This window comes from Epinephelus fuscoguttatus, linkage group LG23, assembly GCF_011397635.1.
Source record: "Epinephelus fuscoguttatus linkage group LG23, E.fuscoguttatus.final_Chr_v1".
NCBI classification, from domain to species: Eukaryota; Metazoa; Chordata; class Actinopteri; order Perciformes; family Serranidae; genus Epinephelus; species Epinephelus fuscoguttatus.
In genome coordinates, this window is record NC_064774.1 from 21,775,696 (window position 1) to 21,789,532 (window position 13,837).

General features: G+C 40.6%; 1 protein-coding gene across 4 annotated transcripts in view; it reads right to left on the minus strand.

The window, feature by feature from the left end:
* LOC125883407 (adhesion G protein-coupled receptor L3-like) overlaps positions 1-13,837 on the minus strand; it is a 277,555-nt gene that overhangs the window by 186,673 nt on the left and 77,045 nt on the right. The window lies entirely within an intron of this gene.

Below are 13,837 nucleotides of genomic sequence, written 5' to 3' on the forward strand. Positions count from 1 at the left end.
TAGAAATAATGGCAAAAAATACAAAAATATGACCCAAGTCATAATAAACCAGACTTATCCTTTAAGCATGGGGTCAAAGGAGTATACTTTAGGGAGTATGTTAAAGCAGGGTATCAGTGATCCATGGCCTAAACTGACGACTCCTCCCATGTCTGACAGCTGTGGTGCGAGACTGAGGCCGAGCAGTGACCCCAAGAGTCTTGATACAGTACATTTGCAGAGGATGCGATGGGAGCCAGTACAGAAGATTTGTGTTTTATTGTGTGGGAGGGCTGGAAAGAAGGAAGATAATGGGGGGTAGTATGTGCGTATATCTGTGTGTGCTGTGCATGCCAGTACATAAAATACATAAACTGCAGTGTATTTTCCATCCCGTGAAAAGCGCTGGAACTGTAAACTACTTGACCCTGGCGTCCCTCCAAACAAGGAGCTACCATTTCCCCCGCGCTATCCATTCCCCTCTCTCCTTCCTTTTATTTTAATGAGAGCACAATTAGTAAGGAAATGGAACAGCTTCCCAAAGGAGGCTGGATCCTCCACAATGGAAGCCTTCTTTTGTCAATGGCCGTATTGAATTCCCCTACAAGGCCACTGGGCCATATTGAAGGCCATCTCCAGTATCGCCCCACCTCCCCCACACCACCGCATCCACAACCTCTCTATTGCTCACTCCTTCTCTCTCTTATCCCCAAGGTCTCATGGGCTAATCTGTGCCACAGTATCATTTGATCCCACCCACCCCTTTGCTCCAAATGCAGACTTTACAATACTTCATATTGATTCGCTGAGACAAAATCACCAGTAACTGTGCATGCTTGGTTTATTCAATGACCGAGCTGAGGGAAGAAAGAGCAGGGTCACACACCATCTTGCCCGTAATTGGTTTTTGCTGCGTCTGTGGTGAACTTTAGTTTGAAGCAAATGGCATTAGATCTTTAGTATTCTTTGTTTGTGTATGAATACATTAAAATTCACCCTGATAGCTCGAGTGCTGCATAAGAAAGAGAGATCAAAGGGAACAATTACTAATTAATCCTTTACCCCTTTTACTTTTCAATTATTCTCTTTGTTGGTCGAATAAAGGTTCACTCTGTCCTCTGAATCGTATTAAGGAAGGCACCTGTATTTCCCTCTGCAGTTCTCTAATGCCCTCAATTGCTCCCAACAACAGCAACAACAACAACAACAACGCCTTATACATCGAAAAATACAAGTCTATAAGATTTACAACAACAGAGATTTATCGACGATTTATCAATGTGCAAATGAAAGCAGAGAGACTGTTGTTCAGGTGCTGTTACTGTACTGTTAAACACAGTTTTTTAAAAACAATATGCCCTTCATTTGCTTCGCCTGCTATCTAGTTCTCGTGACAGGGTACGATTAAGCTGACTCTGTCATCAGTGCCAGTGCACGGTGGTCAACGAGGGCAAGTGCGCAACAACAGTCCAAAATGTGTCCAGACAATAAAATGATGGCAATTCAAAAACATGTACAAAAATCCAAAAAAATGCAACAGCAGAAACATGCTGCAAATGAAAAAAATGTGCTGCAGAGAGACAGAGGAAATATATTCACAGCAAACATGATGATGATGCACAGTCAGAAACACACAAACTCCAAAAAACAAATGCAACAGAAAATTGCTGGAAATTGAATCAACACCTTAAGAAGTCCTTCGGGCCTCTAGGGGGAGCTATGCAAATGTGTTGCCCTGTTGGAATATTGTAAAAGAAGAAGGCCAAATTTTCAAAAGAATGCGTACCTGTTATGTCGTCACACACACACACACACACACACACACACACACACACAAAAACACTTTCTCATCCAGGTCCCCAGGAAGTGCGGCAGGCTGTTTGTAGTGGCCAAACAGTGCAATTACACCGTCACCTGATGCCCTGTGACCCAAAAAGACTTTTTCCCATAGACTACATTGTGAAAGAGACGTCTGTACATCAGTGGATGAATATATTTGATAGTTACACAACCCCCACAAAATGAGTTGTTTCAACATCAATTTGGCCGAATAACATTTGGAAAGTCTACAAGAGCCATACCATTGAATCATTTTATCCCCATTCAAGGTAATGCAGCACTAGCCCAGAAGTAGCCAGCTTGGCCAGCGGAAGGTAGCAGTTCGGTCACACTTGGCCATGCTCAGCAACTGTAAGTGTCTAGCGCCACTGAGCAACCTTCACAGGAATGAATGTGGCCTCACCTTCAATGCTGTATCCAGGTCACTTAACTTATCCATGCTCTCATTTTGTCTCTCTGTTAAGTCAAAAAATTAAGCAGTGCTCCCCCTAGAGGCCTAGAGAACTTTCTCTGCGTTGAATGGATATGCAGCATTTTTCTGTTGCATTTGTTTTCAGGGTTAGCGTGTTTTTGACTTTGCAGTGTTTCTGTATTTGCAGCGTGTTTGCAGTTAATGTGTTTGAAAAGGCTTTCTGCAGCACATTATTTTCATTAGCAGCATATTTCCATTGCTGTATTTATTTTGGATATTCATATGTGTTTTTGAATTGGCATTGTCTCTGAAACTGCAGCACATCTCTCCTCAGGGCAATGTTTTGGACCCTTGTTGGCCACCTTACCAGTGTATTTCATCTGGGACAACAGGAAAAGCATTTCACTGTGTGCTGTTGTGTGACCATTAAACAACATGTTACATAAGCTGAAGTGGGCAGTTTCCCTTGAAATAAGATCCGTGTAACTCAATGTCACCGAACAGTGCCAAAAACACGACAACTTGATCAACAGTCAAATGTGAAAGAAGGACAAACAAAGCTAGAGCTAGCTAGCTAGTTAGATTGTAGAGGTGGAAACATGAACTGTCTCTAAAAAAAAAAAACAATACAAGAGAGAGAGATTCAGCAACATCAATACACAACCAGCTCCGACCTGAAGTCTGTGTGACATTCAGGAAAAAAAAAAATGTTGATAAGGTCATCTTTCCAAGTAACTCTCTTCTCCCTCTGCACTCCTATATATGTGTGTGTGTGTGTGTGTGTGTGTGTGTGTGTGTGTGAGAGAGAGATTGTGTATGACTCGCTGCTCTCCTGCTACCTAGCTGCTTTCCCTCATCACATATCTGCTTTCAACACCATGTACAGTGGAAGTATTTACATTGCATCAACCGTCTCCACAATGTGCAGTTGTATCTTAAAGGGATAGTCTGACATCTTCAGAACTACATTCATTCGCGTTTTGGAGGAAATTAGATCAGAAAATCTATACATATTCTATTCAATGTGAAGCTACCACCAGTAGCCAGTTAGCTTAGCTTAGCACAAAGACTGGAGAAAGGGGGAAACCACTTGTTATAATTTTTTTTATCTCATTTCTGGTTTACTATTTGAATAAAAATTAAAGAAATATTTGATTTATTTTAGTCACATTGGTATAATCAAGAAGAAAATATTTTAATGTTATTAACTAGACTTTCCTCTTTGATAAAGCTTATAGTTAGGGCTGGCTCAGGCTTGCCCTGTACCAGCCCCTAGTTAGGCTGATTTAGGCCTAGTCTGCCGGAGGACCCCTCTATAATACACCGGGCACCTTCTCTTCTTCTTCTTCTCTCTCTCTCTCTCTCTCTCTCTCTCTCTCTCTCTCTCTCTCTCTCTCTGGTATTCTATTACTGCATCTTGCTAACTCGGCCATTCTGGGTGTCACTAACTCGGCTTCTTCTCCGGAGCCTTTGTGCTCCACTGTCTCTCAGATTAACTCATATCACAGCGGTGCCTGGACAGCGTGACGTGTGTGGTTGTGCTGTTGCTGTGGTCCTGCCAGATGCCTCCTGCTGCTGCTGCCATCATTAGTCATTAGTCATACTTCTACTGTTATTATACACATGTGACTATTGTCACACTTATACTGCCAGGTATTAATACATACTTTCAACATATTGTACCACAGTAGCCAGAACTATAACTATAATATTATTACTTTCAATAATGTTGTTGTAAGCTACTGTCCGTCCTGCATCTCTCTCTCTCTCTCTCTCTCTCTCTCTCTGTCTCAATTTATTATGCTGATCTGTTCTGTACGACATCTATTGCACGTCTGTCCGTCCTGGAAGAGGGATCCCTCCTCAGTTGCTCTTCCTGAGGTTTCTACTGTTTTTTTTCCCCGTTAAAGGGGTTTTTTGGGGAGTTTTTCCTTATCTGCTGCGAGGGTCATAAGGACAGAGGGATGTCGTATGCTGTAAAGCCCTGTTAGGCAAATTGTGATTTGTGATATTGGGCTGTATAAATAAAATTGATTGATTGATTGAACTAGCCTGCGGAATAACTGCAGGTACCAGCCCTCGAAATTAACGTGACTCTTGTCTGACTGCTGAGCGTGGCCACTTCCTGTCTGTCCTTTCAAATTAAATTCCCACATAGTCCAGTCATAAAGGTTTTGATTTATATTGACAAGTCGCAGCTCCTGACAGAGTTTCACGTGGGTTTTTTTTGTTTGTTTTGTGTTTTTTTCTGTAACTAAGTGACCAATGAAATCTTGCAGACTAATGACCTTTCTGGACAATAAACATTTGGCTGACTAACAGGGGGGCAGCTCTACCCAGATACATGCTGAATCTTCTGACAGGCCGAGATAAACATCCTTAATAGACGTCTTTCCTCACCACACACACAAACTCATTAAAAAATCTAAATACCAAGGCATGTTATTAGCAACATGTGGTTTAAAAAGGGGAGACTGTAATCTAAATAATTAGCAAATATGCATATAGTATAGCCTCCAGGCATGTATTATAATCATGTACTGCTGCAGCAATAATTCATCATGTGGGTGGGTGGGTGGGGAGGCGCGACAGCCTCTACATGCTTCACTCACGCACTGTCATAACCTCACCCATGTTTGTGAAAGCCTTATGGCTGAAACAGAGCTTGGGGGAGTGGGGGGTGGCATGCCTACAAAGCTGATACATTTGCATATATAGCACTGTAGTGCCTAACATTCCAACATGTAATCATCTGCCCAGTTTTCACAGCACTGAGCATGTTGTCAAAATGCAAAGATGTCACATATGCAAACATGTATGTGGACGCTTTGGATTGCTTCACAGGCGAGGGATGAGAAGCATATGCTGCTGGTATACATTTCACAGTAGGAAGGAAAAAAGTAATTAATTTCATAAATTGAGTAAAGCATAGGTCGCTGCATTGTCTCTCCGCGTGGTTTCTGTTTGCCCTTCCTGCTCCTCACATTCCGCCCACACCCCAAATTACTGCCTGACCCCTGCTGTTATGCAGTGTGGGAAACCCTGTGGTATTGCACGCCCACCAATTTTGCCCTGTGAGCTGGTCTGCGGGGTTACTAAGCGATTCTCTCTCCTCTCCGCCAGACACCACAAACACATACGTGCACTGCACGCACGCGCACATTATGCAGCCTAATGTAAACTAACATCCACTGCCACTTGACCTTGCTGTCAATATCTGTCCTCATTAAACACCATTCAGCCAGCTGCAAGTCCACTTTAAATGGCATCATTCAGCGCTTACCAAATTATGCCTGTGCAACCGACCTGAATGAATGGGGAGTCTAATTCATTTATTTGGAAGATATACACAGGTCCTAGCACGGACACCTATAAAACATGCAGGGGTATTTAACCCCACCCTGCCATTCTTAATGTTGCTGTCATTCATTTCTCTTGGGTTGCAAGTTCTGACAGCAATTTGGCAATGTCAAGCAGTCACTACTTGTGCCATGGGCAGCAAAGGCCATTCTTTTATTCCCCATATCAAGCAGGTATTGATTTTTCACTCATTATAGAAGAGCATAAAAAGAGAAGGGGATTTCTGTGTGCGATGCCAAATGCCATACAAAATGTTACTGGGGATAACATGGAAGTGAGAATCGAAGTTGAATACAAAGAAAAGTGGATTTTAAACCCAGTATATTAACTTTAAATACAAATCTAACAGTCCTATTGGAATAAGGCCGCATGTCCCGACAAAGCGAGACCCACTAAAACTGCTATACAAAAGCAAAAACTAAAAAAAAAAAAAAAATTGCATTCAGAAAGAAGCTATGAAATAAGCTGGCATCCAAATGACAGCTGTGCAGGCCACCCTTAGGGCAGGTATAAAAACGAAGTAATTTTTTTTCCCTAACTGCAACACTATTATCTATTTTCAGGAAGCCTTGTGTGGCTTATGGAAAAGACATAATCCATTTTCAGGAAAAAGGAGTTGCAAATAAAAAATCTGTTAAAGCATTAAACCCAAGGCATTTTTAAGAATCTCATCAAAACCGTTTTCAAAGCCATCAAACTTTTATGTGAAAGTCAAGGAAGAAAATTATTTAAACTATACATATTACCAATGATGAATAGCTCTATTGTGAGATTAAAATATCTGGATCTTGAGTCAGATCTCTCCTACTCAGAAGTTTAAACTGTATCTCTATTGTCTAATCATGCCCACACTTAAGACTAAACTGATTTAAGTTTATTATCACGGATGGTGCTGTTTTATCATGCCAGCATAGATCAAGTGCAGTGACTGTGCATCAGGGACGTACTAATGTCAGCGGGCACAAGCTGACGTTTTCCAGCTAGCGCCAGTTTAGTGCTTTTGTGGCCTTGCCTTGACATTTATTGCCCCAGTATGTGCAGTACAGTGCACATTCCAAGCTCCAGTCTGAGGGATGCTGCATTCTCAGGGCCTTATCCAAAGTGAATGAGGCATACTATCTTGCATAACTGGCACTGGGCTCTAACTAAATAAACATACAAACGAGGCTGGAAACAAGAGTTTGGGAACGGCAGTGTCAGTCCACCACTTTGGTCAAGATTGAAATACCTCAACAACTGTTGGATAGACTGCCTCTTTACAGAGATTCATGGGCCCCAGAGGATGAACCGTAATGACTTTGGAACCCCTGACTTTCCCTCTAACTTCAACATGAGGTTTACATTTGTGGTTTTGAGTGAAATATTGTGACAGCTATTGGATGGAATACCATGAAATTTGGTTCAGGCATTAATGTCCCCTCGGTTCACAGAGCTTCTAGTGTGGCTGTCAAAAAATCTACAGCTATACATTTGGTATATGAACCATTTTCTGGTTTTGTATTTGTTTTGTTTTTTTTGCATTTTGTCTGGCATGATTTAAGGCCACTGTCACACAGATACGATACAGCATCAATTTGTTTTCTCTGTACTGTATATGACATTCACTGTCCTCGTTAGTTTGTATTGCTATTGTCTTAGATTAAGGATACTGTACTATCTTAGGTGTTGTCTCTTCCTGGTTTTAAAGGCGATGTTACAGCAAAGTGATGTAATATTCCGAACTTACCATACTGTTGTAGCTGTTTTTTTATTTGCTTTTACCCACTTAGAAATTATATCCACAATTTCATCGCAATATCAACATTGAGGTATTTAGTTTAGTCTTCTCCTTATCTGTAAGTTCATATGCGTAAGTACATTAAACTGTCTTTTTTTCCCCTCTGTTTTTATACACAAGTTTTTTATCAGTTCTTTAAAAAGTTGTTGTTTTCATATCTTGTCTGTTTTAATTATTGACATGTAAAGCACTTTGTAACTCTGTTTTGAAAAGCGCTTTATAAAGATGATGGTGATTATCATCATCATTATTATTATCATCATTATATCCTCCTGCTCTAGTACATGTTGTGTGAGCACAATATTTGGCTCTAGGAATGGGATGATATGTGATTTTATCACGGACTGCCATTAAAAATAAATAAATAAACACTAAAATGATCGGTGAATTCCATTATCGAGTTAATTGTGAATATCGAGATTAGCACCCAAATAGACGGCTGGAAAACCGACAATAAAGAAGATTCTGCAAAAAACAGGCTGCACACACATCAACCTCACTTGATCAAGCAATGGAATATTTCATATTGAAAGATATGATGCCATTGCCTGGTTTGATTTTCACTAAGAAAAAAGATGTGTCTCCTGCCCGGGATTTGTTTCTTAACATAATGTAAGGTTAAATAATTTCAGTATGTTTTAGTGCCATGAAGCATACTTTAATGACTAATGCAATAATATCATGAATCACGGTTATGTTGGAAGGAATAATTGTGACTCAAAATTTTCATATCGCCTCATGCCATGCAAAATGTGAGTAAAATCTATGCAATTTAGTGGAGATAACAATGTAAATCAAAAGACAAACTTTGTGTTCTCATTTGTAAAATAGATATGCATAGTGCATAGTGAATACTGACTTAAAACTTGACTTGTGCCCGACCTGAAACACTATAAAAACTGCTGTGTTATTAACTTATAAGGTTTGTTATGTGGCTGTCCTAAAAATATAAGTTTAATCTAACACCTGCCAACACTAGGAACCATAATTTGGACCAATTTGGCACTAAGTGTCTGTAGTCACTGGGAATCAGCTGGTAGTTGCGATCTGAACACAATGCATAGCACTGCACAAAGTTTTCCCAATTCTCTCGGCTCACTTCTGTAACTTATGTAGCCTTCCACCACCCACTCATATGACACCTCAAAATACATTAGCCTGTTTTCTTATTGAGAATTTGGCTGCAAACTTCCAACAGTCATTAAACTGTATTTTTTTCTGTTTACTTTCACCAGAGTGAAACAATGTAACTGTAATCATCGCTTCCTTCACCTTCATAAAACACAGACAGTGTTGAAAGTTATTTTCTTAATCTAATGTCACATTCAAACGCATATATAACTTACCCCAGCGCTGAGGCACTGTATCTGCCTGTACATTATGCCGCCGCAAATGAATGATTGACACCCACCCACTCCAAAGCCCACTTATTTTCAATACTTCAAGAGGCATCTCAGTTGCAACAAAACAGTACATGCCTCAGTGGGCTCTACAAAGAACTTTCTACCGCTTTGAAATAGGAGCTCAAATAAATCATTTGTTTAATTAATTAAGCAAATTAGGCAAATCCAGGGATGCCTTGGCGGATGGAGTTGCTGCCCTGGCACAAGGAGATTAATTAAGTGGATCCGTACGGGAACAGTGAGACCGACGTTAGGGTTTAATGCCCTTGTTTGGTTAGATGCAGCTATCCTTGGCGTATTGGTGCTGATACCTCAATGTGAGCAACAGAGGGTGTTTGGAAGGTGCATGTTGGCTTGGATTCAACTTTGTGTACTCTGCAAGGAGTCGTATGGATGAAAGAAGGGGTCTTTCTTTGCCGTCTTTGCAGAAACGCCACTTAACTGACATTGTTTTAAAGCTACAAAAACCTACAAACACACATATGCCGAACAGATGCGTCAGGCATACATCTGCCCCGCTGTCTCATCCATCCTTCATTACGTACCTATTCCCCCCGGTAGGATGATATCTGCTTCCAGGCTTGATGTATGCACTAGTATCTGACCATGAAAAATATGTGTCAGACTTCACGCTTTCGTCTCTTGGATTGGTCCACGAGCCCATCATCCATTATAGCCGCTATGTCTCCGATTCCATGGGGTGGTATTAAGTGGAATGAATACAAAATCCTTCCTGGAGCATTTTACATGCACAGAAACGCATGATTAATGTGCTACTCAGGCGTGGCCAGAGTGTTTGGGACATTGTTTTTTCATTGTTATTCACTGTTACCAAAACAATGACAAGGGTGCGTTTTACTTATTTTTCAACCCAGTGACAGCATCTGTGATAGAACTTTTTTTATTAATCTTGCAAGACTTTGTAGCCACACACACACACACACACACACACAGGGATCACATACACAAGCGCAGACGCACAACTCCACCCACACACAGCCACAAATCCCCACCGCTCCTTAAGCTGCGTTCTATCATTGACTTTATTTTATCATGCTTGTCCAGAAATATTCCTCATTTTCCTCAGACAAGTGTTAAGTGTCAGACAGTCGGATGCATGTTGACATACAAATAAAGACAAGAAAGGACAAGACGCTGCACCGCTTCAATTACAGGCTCCTTGATAACACAAAACATGTGTGTGTGTGTGTGTGTGTGCATTTTTCTGCAAGCATGTTGTGATTATTATACGTGAAACTTGACATGTGCGTCAGAAAAAGTGCTCTTCATCAGCGCACGTGTGCGTGCATGCCTGTGCCTGTCTGTGTATAGACAAAAGGGACTGTAGTTCCCAAAGTAGGCCAGCATCCCCTGGAGTACACATTTCCAACACTCTCAGGGAGAAACGTGCACAATGACATCGTGGTGAATATTCCCACTCAAGCTTCCCCAGCTGCAGAACAATTCACTGGCAACATCTGGCCGGCTCTGCTTATAGCATCGAGGTTGGCTGCTAAATGATTTTTTTTTTTTTTTTGTCTTCGTAAAACTGCCAAATTATTTACGTGGGATGTCAACTACTTAATCTGGTGTTGCTCAAGTGTGGTTCCTTTAGGGCATTTGTAACAGCACCAAAAACCATAGTTAATAAATGGTTTGTCATCTATTCCTGTGGGATCAATGGGTGATTGATTGCTGTGGTATGAACAAAGCAGAATGATTGATTTGAAGGACTGCGCAGGTGTTTTTGCATGTTTCAGCCCATTTATGATAAATCATGCATGCATTGCTGCCGACCATTTTTCCAAATGGTTCAAACAGCTTTTAAGATTGATGAATGCCTTTTCCGACCCTTTCACACCACACGGACATACGCTAGAAGCAATGGCGGCCTGGAAGGTAGGAAAATGTTGCCAGCAATCCAGAAAACGACGGTATTCTTGGAAAAAGTACCACCGCACTAATGTGAAGTACATTAGAGTCGTGGTAAATGGGCTAAAACGTGCAAAAACACAACTTACTTCCTTTAAATAAACTGGCTGTCACTGGGTGTCTGCGGTGGACACGTTTCAGCTGCATTTCTCAGACGTCCATCTTCTTTAAACCGCCTCACATCCATCGCCCGTGACACTTTCTAATTGGCCGATGCTGGCTGTCCTACAGTTAGTGTTCATCCAGCCAATGGGCCATCGATATGCATCTCTTTAATCCCAAGACAAGCTTAAATGCTTTTTCTTCCGATGGTGTTTGTGGACAATAGATTTCTAGTGAGAAAACAATGTACACTTCCTGAAATAAAATAAAAAAGTCACCAAGTGCAGCTAAAATGCAGCAGACATACAGAAGACTCACACAGATGGGTCAAGAGATGCTTACACACTGTGTGATTGACACATCTGTTGTAGGAAACGTTTTTGAGTCAATGCTAATCAAATGCAAGGTCAAGTGTTGCACGAGTTAGGGTGTTTTAAAACCCGCACCAACCCCGCCTGTTATGAGAGGCAAGCCGCCATGCCCGACCTGCAAGTGTATGTGTTCATCAATAACCCAGCTGACATATATGAACAAACTTGATGATAGCTGTGTGAGACACACAGAGAGGAAGACAGCAAAAGGGGAAGAGAAGGTAGGACATGGACAGTTGCACAATGATTCTGTAAATTATTAGTAATATACTCAAAACGCTGCTCAGTCATAATAACCCGTCTGTCTGAAACTGGTCATACTTTCAAGCTTACCAAAACTGCCTGAGGGTTGTGGGATGACCCGCACATCACTACAGGAGCAGGGTTAGCAGTGTTTCAGCAGAGGTTCCAATAGGTGTGCCATATCATGTCGTTGGCGATAATAACGGTATATATTTTAATATCAGGAAAAATTTATATTGTGATGCTCACGATATTTTGACTTGTTGACATATTGACATCATACGGTTACACATGGCAACAACAAGCATGACTGACAGCAAAATTATTAGACTCTGCAGTGGTTCCAAAAAGAGGACTAACTTCAGTAATGTGGAATAAACTGTGGCATCCTGAATGTTTTATCAACAGCCCCAGACTTCTCAGACTCTTTTAGTGAGGTACGGCGGGTTACCCTCCCTGCAGAGGGAACTCATTCAGCGGCTCCTCTGGCAGCAGCACAGCGTCTCTTCCCCTACTGTCTTGCCACGCGCACGAAGGAGTCGGTGTCATCAAATGAGTAATGTAAACCTATGTGACGCTTGGGGCTTGACAAAAAAATACATAAATGTGAATATGCAATAGTTCTGGTATCATAACAGCCTGTCACAGGTTACAGTGTGATGATTAGAGGAGAAGTGGCCGAGCATAAAGGTCCAGGTGGAAAAAAAAAAAAAAAACAACTCTATGATTTAGGATTTTGCTAAAAGAGAAGGAAATCATGTGATCTATATAAACATATGGTTCCGGTGTACATTTTTTTTGTATCTGTGAACTGTTTAAATGTGTAATTAGTGGTATATTTTATTTTGTTGAACTATTAATATTGTATACAGAATCTGAATCTCACTCTGAGTTACTGTTGTTAGTAAAGAAAAGAGAGATCATTTTTGTTTATTTTTTACTGATTTGAAGGCAAGCTGTTAGGTTAACATGTATAACTTATTACTTGTTTGGTTGCAAAACTGTTTTCTTAAATTAAAAACACTATTTTTGATTTTTTTTTTTTTTTTAACTAATTTCTCATATTATCAAGAATATCGTTAGCAAAAAAATAATCTGAAATATCATTAAATTATTTTAGGGCCATATCACCCACCCCTAGGTTCCAGAAGCCGGAGTAGTGTGGACACTAGGCATAAATGTAGCAGTTAGTTATTTAGTTATTTAAACTTAAGCATACTATCATGGATGTTGGTACGACGCAATGTTGGGAGTGCTCAAATCTATTGTTAAATAATACGTAGGTATATAAATGCCTAAATTTTTATTGTCTGCATGTGTTTTTGAATATTTATTCTGCCATCTTGTACTGGAACAGAGAACTACAATGGAAATAAGCCTCATGGCTTTTTTGAGTATTTCAGTCCTGGACAATTTTATATCTATCTATCTATCTATCTATCTATCTATCTATCTATCTATCTATCTATCTATCTATCTATCTATCTATCTATCTATCTATCCATCCATCCATCCATCCATCCATCCATCCATGTTAACTGCTTTGTTCCCAGCTAGTTAAAACCAAAAACTCACACCTCTGGAGAACACTAATCTGGTGCCTGCAAAAAAGTAAATACTTGTTCTCTTTCACGTAATTAAAAACTGACAACATATGTACATGTGTTAAAAAACAAGCACCTGGATATATGGCAATTTCTTATTGAAAATTAATTCTGCAGCCTGTGGTCATGATGGTCTGTCATTGGCTGAGCTGCACTAAATCAGCTGCTCCATAATATCTCAACCTCTGCTCGATATAGCTCTCTATAGAGAGACGCATGACATATTGCTGTCCCCTGACCTCTTCCTATTGAGCATTAAGGCAAAGCTAACGAAGCCGGGTAGCCTGCTTTCATTAGCACTGCATGATGAGCCCAGTTGCCTCCACCCTGTGTAGATATCACAGCACAAAAACAATTCAATTAGCTTCAAATCTCCCATTAATGGTTTTAGCCATATCAAATTAACATTGTTATGGGCTATTGCCCCACTCCCAACACTCCCTACATCTAAACCCTAGTTGATTGTGACCAAGCGCCCCATCCGCGACACACACACTTCCACACGCACCCACAAACCACCCGACCACCACCACTGATTTCTTTTAATCTGAATTTAAATGACTTAATTTAGTTTGCCTCTGAAACAATTCACAGAAGGCCAAAGGGAAACGCTGCAAAACTACAGCGGTTTCCATTTACTGAGACGCGGGAAAAGAGAGTCCTTGCAACTTAATCTTAAGATCTTAATGCGTGAAATGATAAAAGAAGTCGTTTTTTTTTTTTTCTTTACTCCTCTTGCAATTCTCGCTATACTAAACATGCGCCACAAAGCCAAAGCGGTGTTAATGATTCTTTGAAAGTAATTTCAGTTCATT